Genomic DNA, 25,439 nt, shown 5'->3' with positions numbered 1-25,439 from the left:
TCGGACTTGTCGTAACTGGAAGGATTAAAAACGATATCTCTTCATGGTGCAGGGCACCAATCTGAAGTGTTACTGGAGACGTACTCTGGGTGATGAGACCGTTGATGAGACGTGATCCATCTATAGCTGTCACAGTAATGGGTGTTTTTAACGTAATCACTGGTAGAGACCATTGATGCACTAATGATTTGGAAATAAAATTTCCTGCTGCTCCGGAATCAATCAATGCCTGTGACTCAAAGGTTTTGGTAGCAAAGGAAATCGTAACATCAAAAGCGCAGACTTTAGATTTCATAGAAGATGGAGAGGACTCCAGGGACCCTAACTTCACCTCTCCAGAACTAGTTAGGGCCTGGCATTTCCCGATCTCTTAGGGCAAGAGCTGAGCATATGAGTGGAATCAGCACAATAGATACAGAGTCTATTCTTTACTCTTCGTTTCCTCTCCTCTGAAGATAATTTGGAACGTCCTATCTCCATGGGAATCACAGAGGGTGAAACTGGACGAAATTGAGGGTTAGAACGAAGAGGTGCTTTAGCAGAAGTTGTTTTCTCAGCCTCTCTTTCACGAAATCTCATATCAACACGATGGCAAAGAGAGATCAGATCTTCAAGTGACGAAGGAAGCTCCTGGGTAGTCAGTGCATCTTTAATTTTATCGGAGAGCCCCTGCCAGAAGGCGGCAACTAGGGCTTCAGTGTTCCACTGAAGTTCAGAGGCTAAGATCCTAAATTGAATGACGTACTGTCCTACTGTATGAGATCCTTGTCGCAGACGGAGGATGCTGGAAGCAGCGGAGGTCACACGACCTGGTTCATCGAACACACTTCGAAATGTAGAAATGAATTTGGCACTATCTTGCAATATTGGGTCGTTTCTTTCCCACAGAGGGGAGGCCCAAGCCAGGGCTTGTCCAGAAAACAAAGAGATAAGATAGGCCACTCTGGAACGATGGGTAGAAAAATTTTGAGGTTGGAGCTCAAAATGGACTGAACATTGGTTAAGGAAACCCCTACAAGTTTTGGGGTCCCCATCGTACTTTGACGGAGTAGGCAGGTGAAGCGTAGAAGCTGTAGACACCTGGGATGGCACTGGGGAAACGGAGGAGAGCACAGGAGCCTCAGTAGTAGCTGTCACAGTCTGTCCAGATGTTCCTTGGGAGGTTAACGATTGATAACACTGAAGTAACAGCTGTTGGCGGGCATCCTGTTGCTCCACACGGCTGACCAGATGCTGCAGCATCTCTTTGGCTGTAGGTTCCGTATCTGGGTCTGTCATGGCCTGATCTTACTGTCACGGGCACTAGGAGTCTTTACCCAGGGATCACCAGGTGGTAGGCTTACCAGAGCAATGTAGATGGTAATAGGGTACTCTGGTAGCTGGGTGATCACGGAACAGGAAGCAGCAGATGATGGGATGCTCAGGAAAGTCTATGACTAGCAGCACTGGTAATATGGAGGTAATAGTACACGAGGAACTGTAGGACAAGGACACGTGAAAGGTAGTCAGTGGTCTGCGATAGCAAGTTGTACCACTGCTATAGTGAGGGGGAATGTCCAACAGAAACGAGGAGGTGATGAGAGTCAGCGGTCTGCGGATAGCAAGTGGTACCGCTGTCTGAGTGAAGGAATGGAATCCAAGTGGAGGTATCCGGGGAGTCAGTGGTCTGCGATAGCAAGTTGTACCACTGCTATGTGAGAGGATACTGGAACAGGTGATACCGGAAACAGGGATCAGTGGTCTGCTACTAGCAAGTTGTACCACTGAATATATATGTGAGGAGGTGCACGGGGAGAGACTGCAACACAGGATATACACAGGCACCTTATACACGATCCACAGTAACATGCACAATATATATAAATGACTGAAAAGGTCTGCAAATATAGAAAGTCTCTTGAAGTAGTCCAGCACAAGTTAACACAGTCAATGATGGCAATAGACTCAGCGGATAGCAGACTCCAGAGGAGAACCAACACAGTCCAGCAAGATATGCAATACACCAGCACAGTCAATGAGAAGTATGCATACCGTGGTTCAGAAGCAGGCAGTCAGATAGGAGTGCAGCGATACCTGAGCGGCAGGAGGCCGGCTGGATGAGAAGTCCCAGGATAGATGAGGCAGCGGTCTAGTAGGTGCAGCGCACAGATAAGTAGACCAACAGGGACACGAATCCACAGGAATCAGTAACACGTGGAACTGGACTCAAGGAGAACCCAGGAGAGTGGAGATGATCCAGCAGAGGAGTAGTAGATGAGATATAAATCCAATGCTGACAGGAGGGTAGACCAGCGGGACACGTGAAGGCGTGGAGAGCGGGTCAGCAGTAGATGGGTGATAGCGCGGTCAGCAGCAGCAGGACTCTGCGGTACACGGAGGTAACCAGTAGCAACCAATAGGTGTCAGTAGCGATGGAACACGGGAGAGCAGAGTAGGCCAGGAGCTGTTGATCACGGAGAGTAGCGAATGGCAATGAGAGCAGCAGACTCGAGGAAACACAGGAGAGCTGAGGAGAGACTGCAGTGCACAGGAGCAGCGGATAGGAATCAGCTAACTTGTCACGATGATGAACACAGGCGAGTTGTAGGCTGGAGGCTGTAGTGCACGGAAGCAGCGGAGAGACATCAGCTAACAGTCACGATGATGAACACAGGCGAGTTGTAGGCTGGAGGCTGTAGTGCACGGAAGCAGCGGATAGACATCAGCTAACAGTCACGATAATGAACACAGGCGAGTTGTAGGCTGGAGGCTGTAGTGCACGGAGGCAGCGGATAGAGATCAGCTCACAGACTTGATGAGGAACAGGTGAGTGGATGTAAAGTAAAGGTTGGAGTGCACGGAGGCAGCGGGTAGGAACCAGCAAACAGTCACAGTGAAATATAATAGCGTGATGAGGATTAGAGGACTGTAGTGCACGGAGGCAGCAGATAGGAATCAGCAAACAGTCACAATGATATGTAATAGCGTTGAAGTGGTTTGGAAGACTGTAGTGCACGGAGGCAGCGGATAGGAATCAGCAAACAGTCACGATGATACAGTTGATGGTAGAAGTGGTATGGGAACCACAGTAGTAGAAGTGGTTTGGAAACCACAGAGGTAGAAGTGGTTTGGAAACCACAGGAATCAGCAGCGCTGAAAACACGAGGAATACAGGAACACCTTCAGAGACTCATAGGGAATGAGACTCCAAGATCAGGCAACGTGGTGTTGACCACAGGTGCTTAATATAGGGAGGTTGCCTGATCTGCCAATTGAGTTAAAAGGACATACACTGAAGTATAGGAAAGGGCTGCGCATGCGCAGACCCTCAGGATGGAGGACGGCCACGGTTCCTAAATGTCCGGGAAGAGGCACTCACGGTCCGGTGAGTGACAGGTGGGTGGCTGGTGCCATGAGAGCCACATGGTGGTGGCAGACAGGGCGGATGAAGGGTAACACGCCCTTTCTCAGCAAGGGCCGCTGCTTCCTGTTCAACCGATCAAGCTGCCCTCAAGGGCAAGGATGCAGATTTGTCCATGCATGCATTAAGTGCGGGGGAGGGCACCCAGCAAGAGCATGCGACAAGCAGGATAGAAGGGGTGGCGCAAGTGGTCAGCCCGGCACTGGCGTTGGTGAAGGCAGGATCGCCGATTAATTTGGCAAGCCTGGGCCGATGGCTTAGCCGCTATCCTCATAGGATGGAGGCAGAGTTTTTGAGGGAAGGCTTTCGTGAAGGTTTTCAAGTTCCTATTGAGGGGCCGGTTCAGTCGGGTAAAAGGGGGAATTTGAAATCGGCTAGTTTGTACCCAGGGGTTTTATTGGAGAAAGTTCAGAAGGAGGTGATGCTGGGGCGCATGAGTGGGCCTTTTCGGAACCCGCCCTATTGGGACTTGGTGGTGTTCCCGATAGGGGTGGTTCCTAAGAAGGTGGCGGGGAAATTTTGACTCAATCTGCATCTCTCATTTCCACATGGCGCATCGGTGAACGATGCGATCCCTGAAGGGTATTCTAGGGTCACGTACCAGTCCTTTGAGTCGGCCCTGGACATGGTGCAAGGATTCGGGAAGGGGCATTGATGGGGAAAGTTGACGTGGAATCGGCTTTTCGTCTGTTGCCGCTTCACCCAGATTCCTTCCCCTTTATGGCTTTTAAGCTAGAGGAGGGCTATTATGTGGACAGATGTCTCCCCATGGGTTGCGCGGTGTCCTGTGCATTCTTCGAATGTTTCAGTTTGTTTTTGCACTGGTGTATCTGCGCGGGCACGGGCCACCACGGAGTCGCCCACTATTTGGACGACTTCTTAGTGGTAGGGCCCGGGGGGGATGAGACTTGCAGAGACATGCTGTTTGCAGTGAATGCTCTTTTCCATTCCCTGGGAGTACGGGTGGCTGGGGAGAAAACTGAAGGCCCCTCCACCCAGTTATTGTACCTGGGGATTAAGATAGATACTGTCCGGGGTCTCTGCTGCTTGCCAAGTGATAAAGTGAGTAAGCCAAGGGGAGCTATAGGCGAGGTTTTGGGCCAGGGTGGAGTGACATTGCGACAAGCACAGGCGTTATTAGGGCGTTTCAATTTTGCTTGCCGAGTGATACCCATGGGGCGGGTATTTTGTCGGAAGCTTGAGAGGGCAACAGCAGGGAGCAGGCGTCCGCATGGTCTAATCTCACTCTCGCAGGAAATCCGGGAGGATTTGGCAGTGTGGGACCTGTTCTTGCAGGATTTCAATGGAGTACGGGTATGGCCTGGCCCTCCGGTGTCCAGTCCAGAGCTGGAACTCTTTTCAGATGCATCTGGATCGGTAGGGTTTGGGGCATATTTTGCTGGTGAGTGTTGCGCTGCTCCATGGCCCGAGGAGTGGGTGGTGTCCGGCTGGACAGCTAACCTGACACTACTTGAGATTTTCCCGTGATCGTGGCAGTGGAGCTGTGGTCAGGCAGGTTAGCTGGGAAACAGGTAGTTTTTTGGTGTGACAACCTCGGTGTCGTGCAGGCAATAAATGGACAAAGGTCCACGTCCCCCCCCCCAGTAAGTGCGCTCGTGCGTAGGTTAGTTTGGCGCTGTCTGGCCTGCGATATATCCTTTCAAGCTCGGCATGTTCCTGGAGTTGATAATGAGTTAGCAGATGCATTGTCTAGGGGGCAATTTTCAACAAAGTGATCAGCGCACGGTGAACTGAAGCATATAATATCACATTAGATAAGTAAATACACATGGAGATGTTTATAGCTCTTTCCAGATAATGTGGAAAAAAGGAGGATCAGTAATCTTATAAACTGGATCTTACCCTGCTCTTTCCCTATATTTGCTTGAAGTATCCTCTCCACGGTAACAGTAAAAATGCTGATTTCCCAATCTGAGGCGCGATGTTAAATTGGAGCAATATCTTCGGACTCTTCTAAATTGCCCCTTCGTGACATTTTTAATCCATAATGGATGGTGATTACTGTTTGCAGGAAGGAAATTATTACAATCCATATATACAAATTAAAAACTCTAATCCCTTTTTGGTCTTAACCTAGAATTTGATTTATGGCCATTCCTGACTTAGAATATAATTTTATATACTTGTGTCCTATTTAGACATATTTTTTTATATACAGAGTATACTTATGTATATTTTTGATATTTCACTATAGCGATGAATTTTTTATAAATTTTATACTGTGTGTCAAAAACACTATTTTATCAATAAAGTTGGTCGAAATTTCGACTATAAAAGGCAACTCGTTACAACTAGAATTATCCTTGAGAAAGTCCCAATGGACGAAACGCGTCGGGTAACTTACATTCTAACATCATTCTGCATCGCTGCACCTCAGTATTTCCTTTTGCACTATCCGGGTATCCGTCCAAACAGGAAACAGGAAGTGACAGAAGGAACTGTGCGGTTCACCAGCGTTCCACTGCGGACGGCACGAATTATACTTACATCCAAATACCATCTGGAACAGCTTGTGCTTTTCTCTACACATCGCGCCTCAGATTGGGAAATCAGCATTTTTACTGTTACCGTGGAGAGGATACTTCAAGCAAATACAGGGAAAGAGCAGGGTAAGAGCCAGTTTATAAGATTACTGATCCTCCTTTTTTCCACATTATCTGGAAAGAGCTATAAACATCTCCACGTGTATTTACTTATCTAGTGTCATATTGTATGCTTCAGTTCACCGTGCGCTGATCACTTTTTTGAAAATTGTATACATATATATTTTTTCAGCAGCAGGAGTTCTTGCATTAAAAGAAGCGCCGATACTTCCACTTTGTTTTTATTGTCTAGGGGGCAGTTTGAGAGATTTAGGGACTTGGCTCCTGGGGCATCCCTAACAGGTGTGCCCTGTCCCTCTTACGTATGGCAGATTGTCAAGCCAGCATAGAAGGGCTGGCCGAAGCCTCCCTGGCTCCCTCCACACGGAGAAAATACTGGGCTGCCTGGACGGAATGGTGCTCTTACCGAAGCCAAGGCCTTGGTGGTAAGGAAGGTAGGGATAAGCGCATGCTGCCGTTTGTCTGGGCTGGGTACCAGGCTGGCAAGTCTAAGGCCTCCATGGTGGCTTCATTGGCGGGGATATAATTTTTTGCTAGAATGAAAGGTGAGAGAGATTTTACAAAGAGTTTTTTGATTTCAAAGGCCCTGAGGGGTTGGGCGAAGGAAAGACCGGTACATTCGGACCAGAGAAGGCCTATCAGTGACTCGTTGCTAAGTAGTATGGTGGCTGCTATCTCGGGTATTGCTAGGGACAGCTACGAGGTGGCTTTGTTTCGCACTGCTTTTGTGATGTTATATTTTGGCGCATTGCGGGTGAGTGAGCTAGTTGTAAGGTGAGGAAATCTAAATCTGACCAGTTAGGCCGGGGGCGCTGGGTTACATTGCTTCCAAGGGTTGGTTGCTCTGTATGCCCTATTGTGTTAATCAGCCAATTTGCCTCCCTTAGACCGAGCGGTGCATTACCTTGGTTGTGTCACTCACCGGAGTGTGAGTGCCTCCACTCTGGTACGTGGTTCTTCATCTTTCCCGCTCACACCTGTGTGGAACCACGGCCGTCCGCCATTCTGTTGCATTGGGCATGCGCAGGTCCCTTTAACAACTACACCTGACCACTAATGTAATTGATGGATCAATCACCCCTCCCTACTTAAGGCACCTGCAGCCTTAGGTAGTGGCCTGATCTTGAAGTCTCACTCCCAGTGAACTTCTATAGGTGTGTGCAGTTTCCAAACTGCTTCCAGCTCTACTCCTGTGTGCAGTTTCCAAACTGCTTCCAGCTCTCCTCCTGTGTGCAGTTTCCAAACTGCTTCCAGCTCTACTCGTGTGTGCAGTTTCCAAGCTGCTTCCAGCTCTACTCCTGTGTGCAGTTTCCAAACTGCTTCCAGCTCTACTCCTGTGTGCAGTTTCCAAACTGCTTCCAGCTCTACTCCTGTGTGCAGTTTCCAAACTGCTTCCAGCTCTACTCCTGTGTGCAGTTTCCAAGCTGCTTCCAGCTCTACTCCTGTGTGCAGTTTCCAAACTGCTTCCAGCTCTACTCGTGTGTACAGTTTCCAAACTGCTTCCAGCTCTACTCGTGTGTACAGTTTCCAAACTGCTTCCAGCTCTACTCGTGCTTCTGCTTCCACGCTGCTCCCTGCTCAACTCAGCGGGGGTTCCCATACCGCTACAGCGCTTCACTTCTCAGCTGATTCCGGATCTACACAACTGGGTATGCTCTACTGACTATTGACTTTTGCCTATTGCTCGCATACCAGTTGTATCCATTGTTGTTTGCTGCACAGGGTACAAGTACCCATATAGACTGTGTTACTTCATTGCTTCATTTAGGACAAGCTTTCACTCAAGCTACGATATCTCCTCACGCTACTACTTAGCGTTATTGTGCATATCTGCTGTGACCAGGTTCTCCTCCCTGCAAGGCATCTACTCCATACAGACTATTCATTGTACCTTCCGTCTCTGCCTCACAAGACATTGCTCTACTCGCGCTGTTTCCATACAGCCACAGTTTGCCTTTCAACTTCACTCTCCTGCACCTGGACAAGTCCTCATTCCTTCTCACAGCAGTGGTACAACTTGCTGCACGCAGACCACTGACTTCCCTGCTACGTACCCGCACCTGGACAAGTCCTCCTATCACAGCGGTGGTACAACTTGCTATACGCAGACCACTGACTCTCCTATTACCTACCTACACCTGGACCAGACTCCTCACCATAGCGGTGGTACAACTTGCTGAACGCAGACCACCGCCTACCCTGCTTCCTACCTGCACCAGTACTATTCTTCCCATCACCGCAGTGGTACAACTTGCTGTTCGCAGACCACTGACTCCTCCTCTACCTACCATCACCTATCCACGTCCACTCCTAGTGTCTACATTATCTTCAGCCTCCAGTTTACTGCTCCAAGTCACTGACTTTCCTCTAACCATAGCTGCAAGTCGCTGACTTCCTCAGACTATCTCTACTCTCCTGCTGTTGTGTCGCTCCAATCATTCACCTGCCTGCTTTGAGGTGCGTGCCATAACCCCGCCTCTCTAGCAGAGTTCCATCTGGTGAAACTCGGGTAAGCAACTCCTAGTGCCCGTGACAGTAAGATCAGGCCATGACAGACCCAGGATTGAAACCAACAGCTAAGGAGATGCTGCAGCATCTGATCACTCGGGTAGAACAACAGGATGTTCGGCAGCAACATCTGTTCCAGTGTTTCCAGACTCTGGCCACCCGAGGAGTCCCTCTACAAACTGTTTCAGTGACTGTTGAACCTCAAGCGCCTTCTCCTTCCCCAGTGCCATCCCAGGTGTCTACTGCTTCCACGCTACACCTGCCTACTCTCTCAAAATATGATGGAGATCCCAAGACGTGTCGAGGTTTTTTGAATCAGTGTTCTCTCCATTTCGAGCTTCAACCTCACCATTTTGCCACTCACCGTGCCAAGATTGCCTACCTCATTTCTTTGTTTTCCGGACAGGCTCTTGCGTGGGCCTCCCCTCTGTGGGAGAGAAATGACCCCCTATTGGAGGATAGTGAACTCTTCATTTCCACGTTCCGCAAAATTTTCGATAAACCTGGCCGCGTCTCTGCGGCTTCCAGCATTCTCCGACTACGCCAAGGATCACACTCTGTGGCCCAGTATGTCATTCAGTTTCGGATACTCGTCTCTGAACTACAGTGGAACGCCGAGGCCCTGATAGCTGCATTCTGGCAGGGTCTGCTGGATAAGATCAAAGACGTACTGACCACACAAGAGTTACCCTCCTCCTTGGACGATCTAATTTCCCTATGTCATAGGGTAGACATGAGATTCCGTGAGAGGGAGTCTGAAAGAACAAGCACTTCTAAGGGGTTCACTCGCCCATCACCTGAAGTTCGTCACCTTCCCCCTCCAGTGGAACCCATGGAGGTAGGCGTTCTAAGTTAACATCTAGAGAGAGGGATCGACGAATACAAAATAGACTCTGCATCTATTGTGCTGACCCTACTCACAGCCTGAACTCATGTCCTAAGAAGTCGGGAAATGCCAGGCCCTAACCAGTTCTGGAGAGGTAAGGTTAGGGTCCCTGGACTCCTCTCCATCTTCTATGGATTCCAAAGTGTGTGCATTTGATGTTACCATCTTCTCAGCCACCAAATCTTTTATCTCTCAAGAACTTCTGGATTCCGGTGCTGCCGGCAACTTTATCTCCAGTGCTCTTGTTAACCAGTGGTCCCTATCAGTGGCCCCGTTAAAAACCGCCATAGCGGTCACCGCTATAGACGGCTCTCGCATCATTAATGGACTTATCACCCACTGTATGACTTCTTTGACCCTTCAAATTGGAGCCTTACACCGAGAGAAAATCTCTTTGCTGTTCCTTCCTGCTACTACTAGTCCCATAGTTCTTGGCCTTCCATGGCTTCAGCTTCATTCACCACAAGTTGATTGGAGTACTCCCCAAGTCACATCCTGGGGCCTGGATTGTCATCATAGATGCCTAACCCGAGTAGTTCCACTCAAAATCAACAGATCATCTATAACACCTGGTCCTCCGGGCCTTCCTCCACAGTATGCCCCGTTCGCTGACGTGTTCGATAAGGCGCAATCTGAACGCCTGCCACCTCATCGGGCATGGGATTGTCCCATAGATTTACTACCTGGCAAAAACCCTCCTAGTGGCCGTGTATACCCTCTCTCGCTACCAGAGACACAGGCTATGTCAGAGTATATCAAGGACAACCTTTATCGCGGATTCATTCGACCTTCCAGCTCTCCCGCTGGAGCGGGCTTCTTTTTCTTGAAAAAGAAAGATGGGACCTTAAGACCCTGCATTGATTATCGGGGGCTCAATGCCATAACCGTAAAAAATCGGTACCCGATTCCTCTTATCACCGAACTCTTTGATCGTATAAAAGGTGCTCGGATTTTTACCAAACTTGATCTCCGTGGCGCTTACAACCTAATCCGGATCAAGTCAGGCGACGAATGGAAGACAGCATTCAACACCAGGGATGGGCATTACGAATACCTAGTTATGCCCTTTGGACTGTGTAATGCCCCAGCTGTCTTCCAAGGATTCGTGAACGAGATTTTCCGGGACCTATTATACGTGTGCGTTGTAGTCTATCTGGACGACATTTTAATCTTCTCTCAAGATCTTGTCTCCCACCATCAACATGTGGCAGAAGTTCTCTCCAGACTGTGGAAGAACCTCCTATTCTGCAAATTCGAAAAATGGTCCTTCGAATTATCCCAAATTCCATTCTTGGGATACATCGTGTCTGGAGTAGGTCTGGAGATGGACCCAGACAAAGTTAATGCCGTTCTACTTTGGCCCCAGCCAACTACCCTCAGGGCTATACAACGCTTCCTGGGGTTTGCAAATTATTACAGACGTTTTATCCTGAACTTCTCATCTATTGCTTCTCCTAATGTGGCCCTGACCAAGAAGGGAGCCAATACTAAACACTGGTCCTCCGAGGCCCTTCACGCTTTCCAAAGCCTTAAAGAAGCATTTTCTACCGCCCCTGTTCTTCGGCAGCCTGACGTAAACCTTCCCTTCTTTCTCGAGGTGGACGCCTCCAATGTCGGACTAGGAGCTATTCTCTCCCAAAGATCTGAGCAACAGAAATTCCATCCTTGTGCCTTCTACTCCCGGGGTCTTCTACCCGCGGAAAAGAACTACACCATCGGTGACAAAGAATTGTTGGCAATAAAAGTCGCATTGGAAGAGTGGAGATATCTACTGGAGGGGGCTCATTATCCTGTAACCATCTTCACCGACCACAAAAATCTCCTCTATTTACAAACAGCCCAATGTCTAAACCCTCGACAGGCGAGGTGGTCACTTTTCTTTTCTCGCTTCGAACTCATTATAACATTCAAACCTGCTGCAAAGAACAGGAAAGCAGATGCTTTATCCCGGGCATTTGCTCCTCCTTCTGACATCCTGGATTCTTCCGATCATCCTATACTGGATCCCAAATGTGTGACTTTGGCCACTTCGTCCACCAATGTGCTACCGTTTGGGAGAACTCTTGTTCCGCCATCTCTACGCAAGAGAATATTGTCATGGTACCATTCTTCACGCTTCTCTGGACATTCTGGTGAACGAAAGACTTTTGAGATCCTTTCCCGGAGTTATTGGTGGCCTTCTATCAGAAAGGATGTCAGAGAGTTTGTGGCCGTGTGTGAGATCTGCTCTCAATTTAAGTCTTACCGCAGAACACCAGCGGGATTGCTCCAACCACTACCTATCCCTACCAAACCTTGGACCCACATAAGTATGGACTTTGTCACCGAACTTCCTCTTAGCAAGAGATGTAATACCATCTGGGTAGTGGTGGATAGATTCTCCAAGATGGTTCACTTCGTCCCTCTCACCGGATTACCATCTTCTTCTACCTTGGCTGACCATTTTATTAAAGAGATTTTTCGAATTCACGGCTGTCCGTCCGAGATTGTGTCCGATAGAGGAGTGCAGTTCGTCTCCAGATTCTGGCGAGCCCTTTGTAAGAACTTGGGTATCCGACTGTCTCTATCATCGTCTTACCATCCCCACTCAAACGGCCAGACCGAAAGGGTCAATCAAGATCTCGAGACCTTCATAAGAATCTTTTCCTCAGCCAATCAAGATAATTGGGTAGATTTACTCCCGTGGGCTGAGTTTGCCCACAATAACATGTACCATGAGTCTTCAACAAAAACTCCTTTTTTCGTGGTTTACGGTCACCATCCGTCTCTCCCAGAGTTTCCTGCCTTCCCTCCCACCCAAGTCCCTGCGGTGGAGAGACTTTGTCAAAAGTTTAAAACCATCTGGCCTCAGGTGAGATCATCCCTGAGGAAAGCATCAGCCAGATACAAATTCTTCGCAGATAAAAAGAGGCGAGCCATTCCACCCCTCAAGCTTGGAGACCGTGTATGGCTTTCTACAAAAAACATCCGCTTGAAGGTTCCGTCCATGAAGTTTGCGCCACGCTTCATCGGACCATACAAGATCACTCAAGTCATAAATCCGGTATGCTTCAAGCTACTATTACCAAAGAACCTCCGGATCTCCAATGCCTTCCATGTCTCTCTGCTCAAACCTCTTGTTATCAATCGTTTTTCTGCTCCTCCTTCTGTACCTAAACCAGTACAGATTCATCAAGAAGAGGAGTTCGAGATCTCTCAGATCCTGGATGCTAAAATTTCGCAAGGAACTCTCCGATTCCTCGTTCATTGGAAGGGCATCGGTCCAGAAGAACGCTCCTGGATTCGCGCTGAGGACCTCAACACTCCAGCCCTGCTTAAAAAATTCTACCTAAAATTTCCGGGCAAATCCGGTTCCAAGTGTTCTGTGCCCACCTTTAAAAGGGGGGGTACTGTCACTCACCGAAATGTGAGTGCCACCACTCTGGTACGTGGTTCTCCATCTTTCCCGCTCACACCTGTGTGGAACCGCGGCCGTCCGCCATCCGCCATCCTGTGGCACTGGGCATGCGCAGGTCCCTTTAACAACTACACCTGACCACTAATGTGATTGATGGATCAATTACCCCTCCCTACTTAAGGCACCTGCAGCCTTAGGTAGTGGCCTGATCTTGAAGTCTCACTCCCAGTGAACTTCTATAGGTGTGTGCAGTTTCCAAACTGCTTCCAGCTCTACTCCTGTGTGCAGTTTCCAAACTGCTTCCAGCTCTACTCCTGTGTGCAGTTTCCAAACTGCTTCCAGCTCTACTCCTGTGTGCAGTTTCCAAGCTGCTTCCAGCTCTACTCCTGTGTGCAGTTTCCAAACTGCTTCCAGCTCTACTCCTGTGTGCAGTTTCCAAACTGCTTCCAGCTCTACTCCTGTGTGCAGTTTCCAAACTGCTTCCAGCTCTACTCCTGTGTGCAGTTTCCAAACTGCTTCCAGCTCTACTCGTGTGTACAGTTTCCAAACTGCTTCCAGCTCTACTCGTGTGTACAGTTTCCAAACTGCTTCCAGCTCTACTCGTGCTTCAGCTTCCACGCTGCTCCCTGCTCAACTCAGCGGCGGTTCCCATACCGCTACAGCGCTTCACTTCTCAGCTGATTCCGGATCTACACAACTGGGTATGCTCTACTGACTATTGACTTTTGCCTATTGCTCGCATACCAGTTGTATCCATTGTTGTTTGCTGCACAGGGTACAAGTACCCATATAGACTGTGTTACTTCATTGCTTCATTTAGGACAAGCTTTCACTCAAGCTACGATATCTCCTCACGCTACTACTTAGCGTTATTGTGCATATCTGCTGTGACCAGGTTCTCCTCCCTGCAAGGCATCTACTCCATACAGACTATTCATTGTGCCTTCCGTCTCTGCCTCACAAGACATTGCTCTACTCGCGCTGTTTCCATACAGCCACAGTTTGCCTTTCAACTTCACTCTCCTGCACCTGGACAAGTCCTCATTCCTTCTCACAGCAGTGGTACAACTTGCTGCACGCAGACCACTGACTTCCCTGCTACGTACCCGCACCTGGACAAGTCCTCCTATCACATCGGTGGTACAACTTGCTATACGCAGACCACTGACTCTCCTATTACCTACCTACACCTGGACCAGACTCCTCACCATAGCGGTGGTACAACTTGTTGAACGTAGACCACCGACTACCCTGCTTCCTACCTGCACCAGTACTATTCTTCCCATCACCGCAGTGGTACAACTTGCTGTACGCAGACCACTGACTCTTCCTCTACCTACCATCACCTATCCACGTCCACTCCTCGTGTCTACATTATCTTCAGCCTCCAGTTTACTGCTCCAAGTCGCTGACTTTCCTCTAACCATAGCTGCAAGTCGCTGACTTCCTCAGACTATCTCTACTCTCCTGCTGTTGTGTCGCTCCAATCATTCACCTGCCTTCTTTGAGGTGCGTGCCATAACCCCGCCTCTCTAGCAGAGTTCCATCTGGTGAAACTCGAGTAAGCAACTCCTAGTGCCCATGACAGGTTGTTGCATGGTGATGGTTCCCCTCTCACCAGGTACCAATTTTCTGTGGTGTTTAAACGCACATTGAAGGCTGTGGGTGTGGATTGTATGCAGTTTGGCACCCATTCTTTTCGTATTAGTGCCGCTACATCTGCTGCGGTTGCAGGGGCGTCAGAGCCCGCCATAAAGGAACTAGGCAGGTGGAAAAGTAATGTCTATAAACATTACGTGCAACCCTCTCTTCTTTCCTGAATTTCTCCTCTCCTGATCTCAAGCTGCGGGCGGATTCACAGGGCTTCGGCTGCTCATGCTTTTGGAAGCAGGGCGCGAGGGGTTTTGTCCGTTTTTTCCTTGTAAAAGTTGGGCCATGATTGGCTTGTTGGCTCCACGAGGTTTAAATGGTTTTACCCTTGCTTGTGTTTCAGCCCCCCTCTTTGTTTTCGTCTTCTACTTGTGTGAATGTGTACCTCTTGTGTGGTGGACTGCTGAGTTGCCTGTTATGGATGTGCAGGATAGAATCTTGGGGCCATGCTGGTCCTTGCTTTTTCTCCTTCTTAATCTTCTCTTTCCAGCTGCTGAAAAGCGTTGATGGTACGTGTCGCTAACATGGATATTGTTCTTTCACTGCCTTTTTTACAGAGCACAAGACCCCGCGGCTGATCTGGGTGTTGGGACACTCGTATGTGCATTGGGCTGCTTTGCATAGGGCTGTAGGTGATACTTCAGCTATTCCGGGGTCGGTTGTGGTTCAGTGGATAGGTCAGAGAGGTTTAAGATGGACGGGTTTTCGTAAGTTGTTAGTAAACGACATTGCTAAAAGTGGTGTGCCTCATGTGTTGGTTATTCATCTTGGAGGAAATGACTTGGGTATAGGTAGGACCGTGGATTTAGAGTTCGTAATTCAGTCGGAGTTGGCTTGGGTCTGTGCTTCCTGGCCTGACCTGTTAATATGCTGGTCGGATATAATGCCTAGGTTGTCTTGGAGATATTTTAAGGATGGCAGAGGGGCCGACAAGGTACGGAAGAAGGTTAACGGTTCACTCGCTCTATTGGTGGAGTGCGTATACAACATCCTCTTATACATTTTCAGAGTCCTGGAGGTAAATGTATCAAGCTGAGAGTTTTTCGGCGGGTTTGAAAAGCCAATCAGATTCTAGCTATCATTTATTTAGTACATTCTACAAAATCATAGCTAGAATCTGATTGGTTGCTATAGGCAACATCTCCACTTTTCAAACCCGCCGGAAAACTCTCAGATTGATACATTTACCTCCTGGTCTCTATCGGTCTGATGGTGTTCATCTGAATGAAGAAGGCATGTGTTTGTTTATTGAAGATATTTATAAGGGCTTAGCGGGAGTTCTTTAGGTGTGGTGGCGGGCCGCTGCTCTTGAGGATCCGGGCATGGCCGGAAATCGCAGTACAGTCGACGGCCAGTGGTAAGGGCACATGATGGTATCGGGCACGCTTAACCCACCTGTTTTCAAATGGAATAGGCTATTATTCTCAGTCCAAGTTCTTCCCGACCGGGTTGACTTGTGATTGCTTCTGTTAGCCTAGAAAAGGGGAGGGTTCTGTAGTGCCCGAGGGCGGTAGCCCTGTTGAGGTAAATATGTGCGCCTTGGGGTGTGTGGTTGTCCCCCGTTTGCGGATGCCCCCTGGAAGGCTTGGGGCATCCTGGTTGGCCTGGCGGATGTCGACTCAGACTGCTCTTTCTCCACCACCATACCTGACAATAAATCCCGTATTACTTTCCCCATATTTAAGTTGTCAGTGTCTTTATTATGGTTATGGTTAAAACGATAAGAGTATAATGTAAGGAGAGGTTATCAGCCGTTAAGCATTTTAATAAAATCATAAGAAGGGACATTCAAATCCAGATGGGACATTTAAAACAGGTATTGAGTCTGAAAGAAAACACAGGTTCCCCAATTGTTCTCTCTAATTTTCAGATTAGATCTAGGTTCAGTAAATGTATTAGTAGTTGAAAAGGAGGTTGACTGATGTAATTGTAGCTTTCTGGACAAGGAAAGAAAAAACATAAAAGCAAAACATGTGCCTCGCTAAACAATAAGATCCACAACTCAGTTGTTAATAGTGTTAAGATAACAGATTATATGTAATACTTTATTACATTCTCTGAAGTGCATCCATCTATTTGAGAGTTATTTTTTTTGTGTTTTTATATTGCAAATTCTATTTATAGAAATATATCAAATGTGTAACATACAAAATATTACTTCTGTAATCTACTAAACACATTATAAGACTGATATATAAAACAAACACAAATTAAAATAGTGAAATGCAGGATACATGCTGATTACTTTTGTTATTAGGACCAAATTGTTTCATGCTTTTAGTCAATGTCAGCTTGAGGTTTTGGTCTGAAAAAAGTTGTATTACATCTCATTTTTCTAATTTCCATTCTTAAAGTTTTGGCTTTGGAGGATGTTCTGCTCTGCTGAAGGTAAATGATTGATCTAAGCTAATTACATGGTATACTGTAAAATTGCTTGCTCTTATAACATTTGGATGTCAGGAAACTTTAAATCATTTTATTAGGCGTAACCTGTTTGTTCAAACATGACCCTTTAATATATTTCTGAAGCATCTGTAAAAGTCATTGTAGACTTACAAACAGTAGTCCCCACAAGGCCATTGGACTCATTTAAATATATTCATGGAATATGCTGGAGACCAACTGATCACCATTCCACATGGGATATCTAAAGCATTTTTTTTCCAAATGTCAATCATTTTAACAAACATCAATCATTATGTCATCACAACTTACCATTTATATACAGAAATGAAAAAGAAATATCATGCACTGATTTCATTATTCTCATTAAAACACTAAAAACATATTTATAGTTAGCAACAATTTACATTATTAAATTATTACATTATAGTATATTATGTTTAATACAGTAATCCACTAAATTTTAGAGCGAGCAATTTAAAAGAATATAAATGTGGGTTGCAAATGTAGTAAGGATTTACTAGTTAGGTATTACAGTGTTTTTAGTAAGGATTAAATGTTAATGTATGGCTCTATTATTATTGAAAATTGAATGGTAATGCATTGCAGTATTTATAGTACGGATTAAATAAGGTATTGCAGTATTTGTTAAAATGAAATACACATAAAATTAAATCAAACATATAATAGTAATAGAAAGTTAAATGAGTTTTCGCCTACAGATTACTTTAATTCATTGCAATGTATTATCTTTCTAGCTTCACTATGTGCTTGTTACATATATATTTATAATCTCAGTCATAGTTCATTTCAATTAGCCTAGGATACAATGTGAAGCTGCTCTCAGGGATAATTATATCCAAGGCAAAAAATACAGAAGTGTCTGAGGATATAAAAAACATGTCTAAAAAGCACTGAATAAATTTAGAAACAGAAAGAAATGCGGATAGTATAGTTGGCGAAGAACATTTAGAAGACAATAAATTAAAAAAATCTGAAGGTTAATATCCACTTTCATTAACATTTTTCTTCATTTACATATTTTCTTTTACTGTAAATGTTTCAGTGGTCTCAAAACAATTTGTGATTTTGGAAGTATTTTGGGATAAATGTTGTGATAACTGGTAATTGGTCAGATATCACAGCACCATTGGAGCTTACAGTCTAACTTCCCTATGATACACACAGACACTGAGAGAGACTAAGGTCAATGTAATAGTAGCTAATTAACCTACTAGTATGTTTATGGAGTGTGGGAGGAAAAATGAGCACCAGGAGGAAACCCACGCAAATACGGAGAGAACATACAAACTCCACACAGATAAGGCTATGGTCGGGAATCGAACTGATGACCCCAGTGCTGTGAGTCAGAAGTGTTAACCACTAAGCCACCGTGATGCCCACACTTGCCAAATATTTAGCATGGAAACAGCTTATTAGAGAACAATGATATTTGTGGCAGCAAGCTCCCACATACAGGTTTACAAATTCCCACATAGTTCACACACAGAGCACTTAGGAAACACTGGGTCAACTACCCCCCCCTCTCTGATCAGCACTACATCAGTCTGGCTGAGGGCCTGTATGTCCCAAGCAGGCACACAGACGCAAACGCAGAGTCCAGGCCGGGAACCTGGCACAGTAATCAGTAGGCACAAGCATTCTACAGGTAGGTGCTTGCAATATACATAGTATTTCACTATATTGTACATATATTAAATATACAACTGTCAATGTCTGTGCAGAACCTCTGGTGGTGCTTGCAGTTATCGGAAGCACATTACAAAACGTAGGAATCTGTCACGCTCCCTCAGTGTGGATGGAACTTGGGTGCCATCCAGGGCCTGATCAACCAATAGGCTGATCAGGCTGCAGCCTGGGGTGCTGGGACCTGGGGGTCACAACGCACAAAGCCGGCAGCATGTAATATTTTTTTTTTTTTTTAAAAATAAATAAATTCTATTGACTTTCCTGCACACGGAGCGCCCTCCTACACACTGTCCCTCTTTCCTCCCCTCTCCTCCTATGCACTCCTCCCCTCTCCTCCCTCCTCCTTCCTCCCTCTTCACTCACTGCCTGTCGGGTGTGATGTCATCATTACGTCCCGACTGTGTCAGTGAGGAGCTGCAGTGAGAGGAGCTGGCTGCCAGCAGAAGAGAAGAAGACAGGTAAGTAGATTTGTGTTATGCAGGTTGACAGTGTGTGTGTTTATGCAGAGGGACAGTGTGTGTGTTTATGCAGGGGGAGAGTGTTTGTATTTTTGCAGGGGGATAGTGTGTGTGTGTGTTTATGCAGGGGGACACAGAGTGTGTGTGTTTATGCAAAGGGACAGAGTGTCTGTTTGTTTATGCAGGGGTACAGAGTGTGTGTGTGTGTGTGTGTGTGTGTGTGTGTTTATGCCGGGGGACACAGAGTGTGTGTGTTTATGCAAGGAGACAGAGTGTGTCTGTGTTTATGCAGGGGGACAGAGAATATGTGTGTCTATGCAGGGGTACAAAGTGTGTGTTTTGAAGGTGGACAGAGTGTGTTCTGGGAGGGCAGCTTGAAGAAAGGGGGACAGAGTTGTTCTGAGGGAACAGAGTGTGTGCAGAAAGGGGGACAGACTGTGTTCTGAGGGGAACAGAATGCAGAAAGGGGGATAGAGTGTGTTCTGAGGAGGACAGTGTGCAGGGGAGTCTTGAATCGGTCGTTGCGGTGTGATGAAATGGCTTGGGTGTCATGAATTGGCCGCTTGTGGAGGGGTATGATCTCTGTATTGTGTGCCATTCATGAGGATGCTCTCTAAAGAGCCTAATCATTGAGGATTTGTAATGTTTGCACATTATCAAATCAGGACCCCAACTTTCCAGAAGACAGCTAAACGACAACAAAGCTGCAAGAACAAGCAAGACAAAATAGCAAAAACATGTAAGATAATCTGTCTAAATTTGTTTGCTGGAAAATACTCCTGAATTTTCCTTTAATGATTTTTTATTTTTTGGGGGGTGGCTATGGGTGTATTACCCTAGGGTGGCTACAACCCTTAATCAGGCCCTGGTGCCACCTAATGGTATTCATGCCAAGTGCTGCCAATGCCTGGTAGAGAGTGCAGATGACCTAAGCCAGTGTTGGCTAATCTGTGACACTCCAGGTGTTGTAAAACTACAAGTTCACTATATATCAGCTTATTGCTGGAAGGGTATGCTGGGACTTGTTGTTTCACAACACCTGCAGTGTCAAAGATTAGTCAACACTGGCCTAAACCCTATAGTTATGAGGGGTCTGCCATGCTTTCAAGCTATTAAGTCTTTAAAAAAGCACATTCCTCTAAAAATGTCATACATGTGGTCAAATGTGACAAGCTTTTATAGCTCCTTGTGTACTTTCTGGTTTCCCTTCACATAAAGGTTATTAGCCCAGATTGTCCACAGTTCCCTTTGGATACAGATAAATACACAAAACAGGGTGTCTATTTTGTGCCCCTCGCTTAGCCATTTTGTCTAAAAAAAATTGTCCCTTAAACCAGAAGAAATTATGTTGCAAAATAAATTAAATTCCCTTCATAATGAATTCAGCTTACATCGCGTTCATGCATTCTATCCTTTTTGGTGTTCAATAAACATATAGAGGGATTTTGCATTACATGTTACCATATAATCAATCTCCTCCCACTCAAGTGTATTTAGTATATGGACCTGTGTCATGTCTCTTATGTAACTTCTTTTGCTCACAATAACCATGATTCTAAAAAATTAATGAATATATTGAGACAAATTTAAAGTTATAGGTTGTATGCCAGAACTGATTAGTCTTCCCAGAGGATATATAACACCATTATATATTTTCGACAAAAAGTAAGAACAAATGGGACGTAATATTCAGCGGATTCTTAAGTTGTTTCTTAGGATTCTTAATTTGTTTCCTTTATTATAAAGTGTAAACTATTTTCCATATGCCTATTTTGGGGTCAATTTATAATATCTCAAGGAACCTGAGGCCTTTTTTTAAATCAAGGACTGCCACTCCAATTTTATCCGCTGGCTTAATAACCAGATTTTTGTATCTTCTTATTTCTTCTAGATCTTGTGTTTCTTTATTTTGTGTAAGATTATATTTTATTTTCTGGAATTTCTTTAAGATCATCTCTGGAATGTTTCAAACCATTCTTCATGTTTCCAAAGTATGTGTAAATTATGATATCCTTTTGTTAATTCCTGCTTTGTCCTTTCTTCCATTGGAACTTTTAAAAAATATTTCTTTAAGAGTGAGTTTGTAAAACGTTGTAAATCTGTATAGATATCAACCATGCTTTGTCTGCTAGTTGACGCATATTTTGGTCCTTTACCTAGCACATGACTATTTTATGGTTCCAATTGACTGTTGAAAACACCTTCTGGTTTTACTCTCTGCGTATCATTTTTGTTACACCCTTTTCTCTCTCCACAGGTCCCACTTCTAGTTCTACACTTATTTGTATATTTTGTGGGACATTTTCCTTCTGGTGGTTTGGATTGATGCATCGCTATATGGAGAGAGACCAAAGCTAAAGTCTATCATCACATGGACATGGCCTTCGACTTAAATACCACATGGATCGGTGCCGCTATAATTTGTTGCATCTCTTTCTGTAAGCAATGGTTACCGAGGCTGCTTAACTTTTATCTATAGGGTTTGATTCTTATATTATCTGCATCTTTCTCTCTGTTCATTTTCATTAAACTCATAGGGAAGTATTAGTCTTCCTAAGAAGTGTCTCTTGTCTAATTAGGATTGGTTGTGAACCTTCTCCCTTCATTCTCTCTTCAATTCCTCTTAATATTTCTATATGTGGAGTCTTGGTATTACTTTCATTTAGAATGTATGGCAATTTCCCATATATGCACCGATATCTTTGTGCCGTCATTACTCCAGGGGCTGGAAAGGTAAATTAGAGAAACAGCGGCTTAATGGATCAGACCTTCAGTTTGATATTGTCCAGATAAGGTACAGTCATGAGCCTCTGACAACAGGTAAAAAAGGGTGCCAAAAATAGGAAGTAAAAGCAGATGAAGGCATTGTAGTTCTTCCATAATTAGGATATGCAGTTCAGCATACATGATATCCAGAAATTATCCTTCCCTAGTGGCCGGAATTACCGTCCAAAGCAACTCCTCTTGAAAAAAATACGTTGAGGAACTTGAAACAGATTGGAGTACAAGACCGGACCCCTCTAATGATCCAGGATAGGATAATGTCCCCAGCATCCAGCAGTCCTTGAAAGTTTAAATAAAAAGTACTTCTGTGTTCCAGGCCATTGGTACAAAAGAATCTCACAACTGTAGAAAATGGTCAAACACTCAAAAGCGTTTGTTTGAATCCATGCATTCCCCTGATGCCAACTCATTAAATAATAACTAGGCAACGCAATCAAAAGTAAGGAATATTAAGGGTTGAAAGTGCCACCCTAAAACAAGACAGTCGCAGAGCTGTACACATTGGATTCTGGAGGGTTCACAAAATTGTCTAGTCCCTAGTTTTGCTTTCTTCATCACTCAAAGGATGGTCCATCAGTGAGCTGTTCAAAACATTCCTCAGGAGCAGAGTATACTTGCCTTTCAGGAAAAGAGGCAATTGCAGTCCGTTAAATTTTTTCATAAGGTTCATGATGGACTGGACTAGTAACCTAGCGGACAGGCAGGTTAAGGAGCCAAGAAATACAATACACACACTGCGCCAAGGGCTAGACCCACTCAAATGCATGAAGAGATTTAGACCCCCATATCCTGGGAGATCACCAGAATTCTAGGGGAAGCATAGTTGGAACTCTTTCTCCCTGGGACCCTCTGATGCTGCTGGAATGTGTAGGGCTTGTTCAACCCCTCTACACTCTAGCCAGCCAAGGGACCACTTTGAGAGACTCTCCGAAGAAAGGATCAGTACTGGTAATAGAAAAACAGCTTGATGTTGTCTTTGTTGAGTGTGCTCATGATGAAGATCACATTGATAATCACGTACTAATATTAGTGTAGAATGAACACTTGGACATATGGATTGTCATCATCATATTAAATTCAAATAGAGCCACTAATTCTGAAGCGCTGTACAGAGGATATTTTTTCATTCACATTAGTCCCTGCCCCATTGAAGTTTACAATCTAAATTCCCTAACACACACACAGACTAGGGTCAATGTTTGCTGTTCTTGTGTTAACAGAATTACTTCAGTATTTATTAGCTTTAAACTCTATAGATTTTATTTATTATTTCGATTTGTTTTGTGTAAATATTAGGGCAATATTGTTAAAAAAAATTGTTAAAAAAATTGCCTAATTTTTATGATGGTGCTATAAGTCTGCTAAAATGATGCCTAGCTTATGTATTCTCCTGTGCAAGGCACAACTAAGGTGGATACTGCCAGTTTTTGGAAGTCTGCTTGTACTTATCTATGCTACATAATTTTTGGCTACTTGTACAGTGTGAGAACAGACTGGCAATTGATGCAAGAACTACATTATCCTGCTCTTTGGAAAATCTCTCAGTATTTTGTAGATAAGAAGAGTCTATCTAACATATTGTATTGATTCCTGATATTTTACACATTGTTATTCCTTGTTACCACCGCCATACATCTTTATCATTAATACTTCATTGCTTAATATATCAAACAAGAGGAAACTTAGCAAACCAAATGGGAACAGTGCTTTACTGTTGAGCTATGCATAATACTAGCCGTATAACTGATGTGATTTGATTTTATGAAATCAAAACAATTCTAGAAAATGGTTTTTCCACTGGACCATATCCTGCCTTCATTTTTTCTAGCAAGGTGATCCCATGTGCTATTACTGTAAACACACTCTGACAGCCATTTACACCTAACCACTGATTTGTGGAGCAGTGAGCATATGGCATACTAGGTAAACAGCAATAGCAGTGCTACAAATGATAAGAAGACTACAACCAGCAGCAGCACCAACTAGCTCATTCCTCCCAAAAGTTGATATTTTGGTAAAACACTTCTAATTCTTGAACTCAGTGATGCATGTGGTCTTGTAAGAAAGTGGGCTTGGTGGGTTGAATCTAGGTGTAGTTTGGGTGACTCTGGGCATGGTTTGGGCCAATCATGAGAGGGACTTATCTACACATCTTTGTGTGTTGTCATTGCTGTGGGTCGATACCTTTGGTGTGCTTTTTGGTGTGTTAAACATCTGAATTGTGTAAATATACAGTAGGTAAAAAAATTCACCTTGGACTTCTTCACATATCAATGTGTTACAACATGGAACCATGATGGATAAATTTGAAATGTGTTCCCACTACTCAACACAGAGTTCTCAATATTGTGTAAAAAAAAATAATAATCCAACGATTTGCCAAAATGAATTATGAACAAAACACTGAAAAAAGTGATTGCATTGGTAAATATCCCCTTGCTATATCCATAATAGATTTCTTCTGAAATAACCAACTTTCTTCACAAGTCACATTAATAATCTATTGTAGTCCACTTGGGTGCAGTGTGTGTCAAATGGTCACAGCATAAATACATTTGTCTGTGGACTGGGCTGCCCCAGTGTTGGACTGGGGCAGGAAGGGCCGACCGGTGCAATGCAATAGTAATGGCCCATAAAATATTGTTTGTGTGGGAGGGGTGTGGCCAGCTAGATGGGCAGGGCCAGTTACTAGAGTGTACATGATATTTGTTAATTATATGGACACCACTGTAGCGCCTTATGCTGTGCCGCTTCTTTCACTTGAACTGCTTTTTTTCTAATTCCCAACAGCTGGCTTAAAGTCAGTGAATAAGTCATCACATGTGCCAGGCATGGTAAGATTTGAAAACAGTAGCAGTAGCAGCATATTGCTGGCAAATAGCAGTGACAGCAGTATAAATAGCAAGTTCCAAAGGAAACAAAATAAATGTTATTAATTTAGATAACTTAAGTTAAAAGAAATGTTATAATGTACTTTATATATTATCTATAGTTTAAATATTGTACACCTTAATCCTAAAATGTAATAATATGTTTATAATTTTATTATTTTTGGTTTCTAAAGAAGCCTTCTCTTGATCCAACCTCTTTCTACAACTACCGCCCTATTTCTCTACTCCCCTTTGCCTCCAAACTACTTGAGCTATTAGTGTACAAATGTCTGTCTCACTTTTTCTCCTCCCATTCCATTCTCGACTCTCTGCAATTAGGCTTCTGCCCCAAACATTCCACTGAAACTGCTCGCACAAATGTGACCAATGATCTACTTACTGCAAAATCTAATGGTAATTTCTCCATACTCATTCTCCTAGACCTCTCTGGTGCTTTTGATACTGTTGATCACCCTCTACTCATACACACCCTTCACTCCATTGGTCTTCATGACACAGTCTTTTTCTGCTAACTTCCAACCTATCAAACCGCTCCTTTAGTGTTTCTACCCGTGGCACATCCTCCCCTCCATTCCCACTATCTGACGGGGTCCCACAGGCTCTGTTCTTGGATCTTTACTTTTTTGATTGTACACCTCTTCTCTTGGGGCACTAATTCACTCATTCGGCCTCCAATACCACCTCTGCGCTGATGACACCTAAATCTCTTCTCCTCACCTCTCTCCTTC

The sequence above is a fragment of the Mixophyes fleayi genome, chromosome 5 (assembly GCF_038048845.1).
Source record: "Mixophyes fleayi isolate aMixFle1 chromosome 5, aMixFle1.hap1, whole genome shotgun sequence".
In the NCBI taxonomy this organism is placed as follows: domain Eukaryota; kingdom Metazoa; phylum Chordata; class Amphibia; order Anura; family Limnodynastidae; genus Mixophyes; species Mixophyes fleayi.
The sequence above is the reverse complement of the archived record's forward strand: the minus strand, read 5'-3'. Positions refer to the sequence as shown.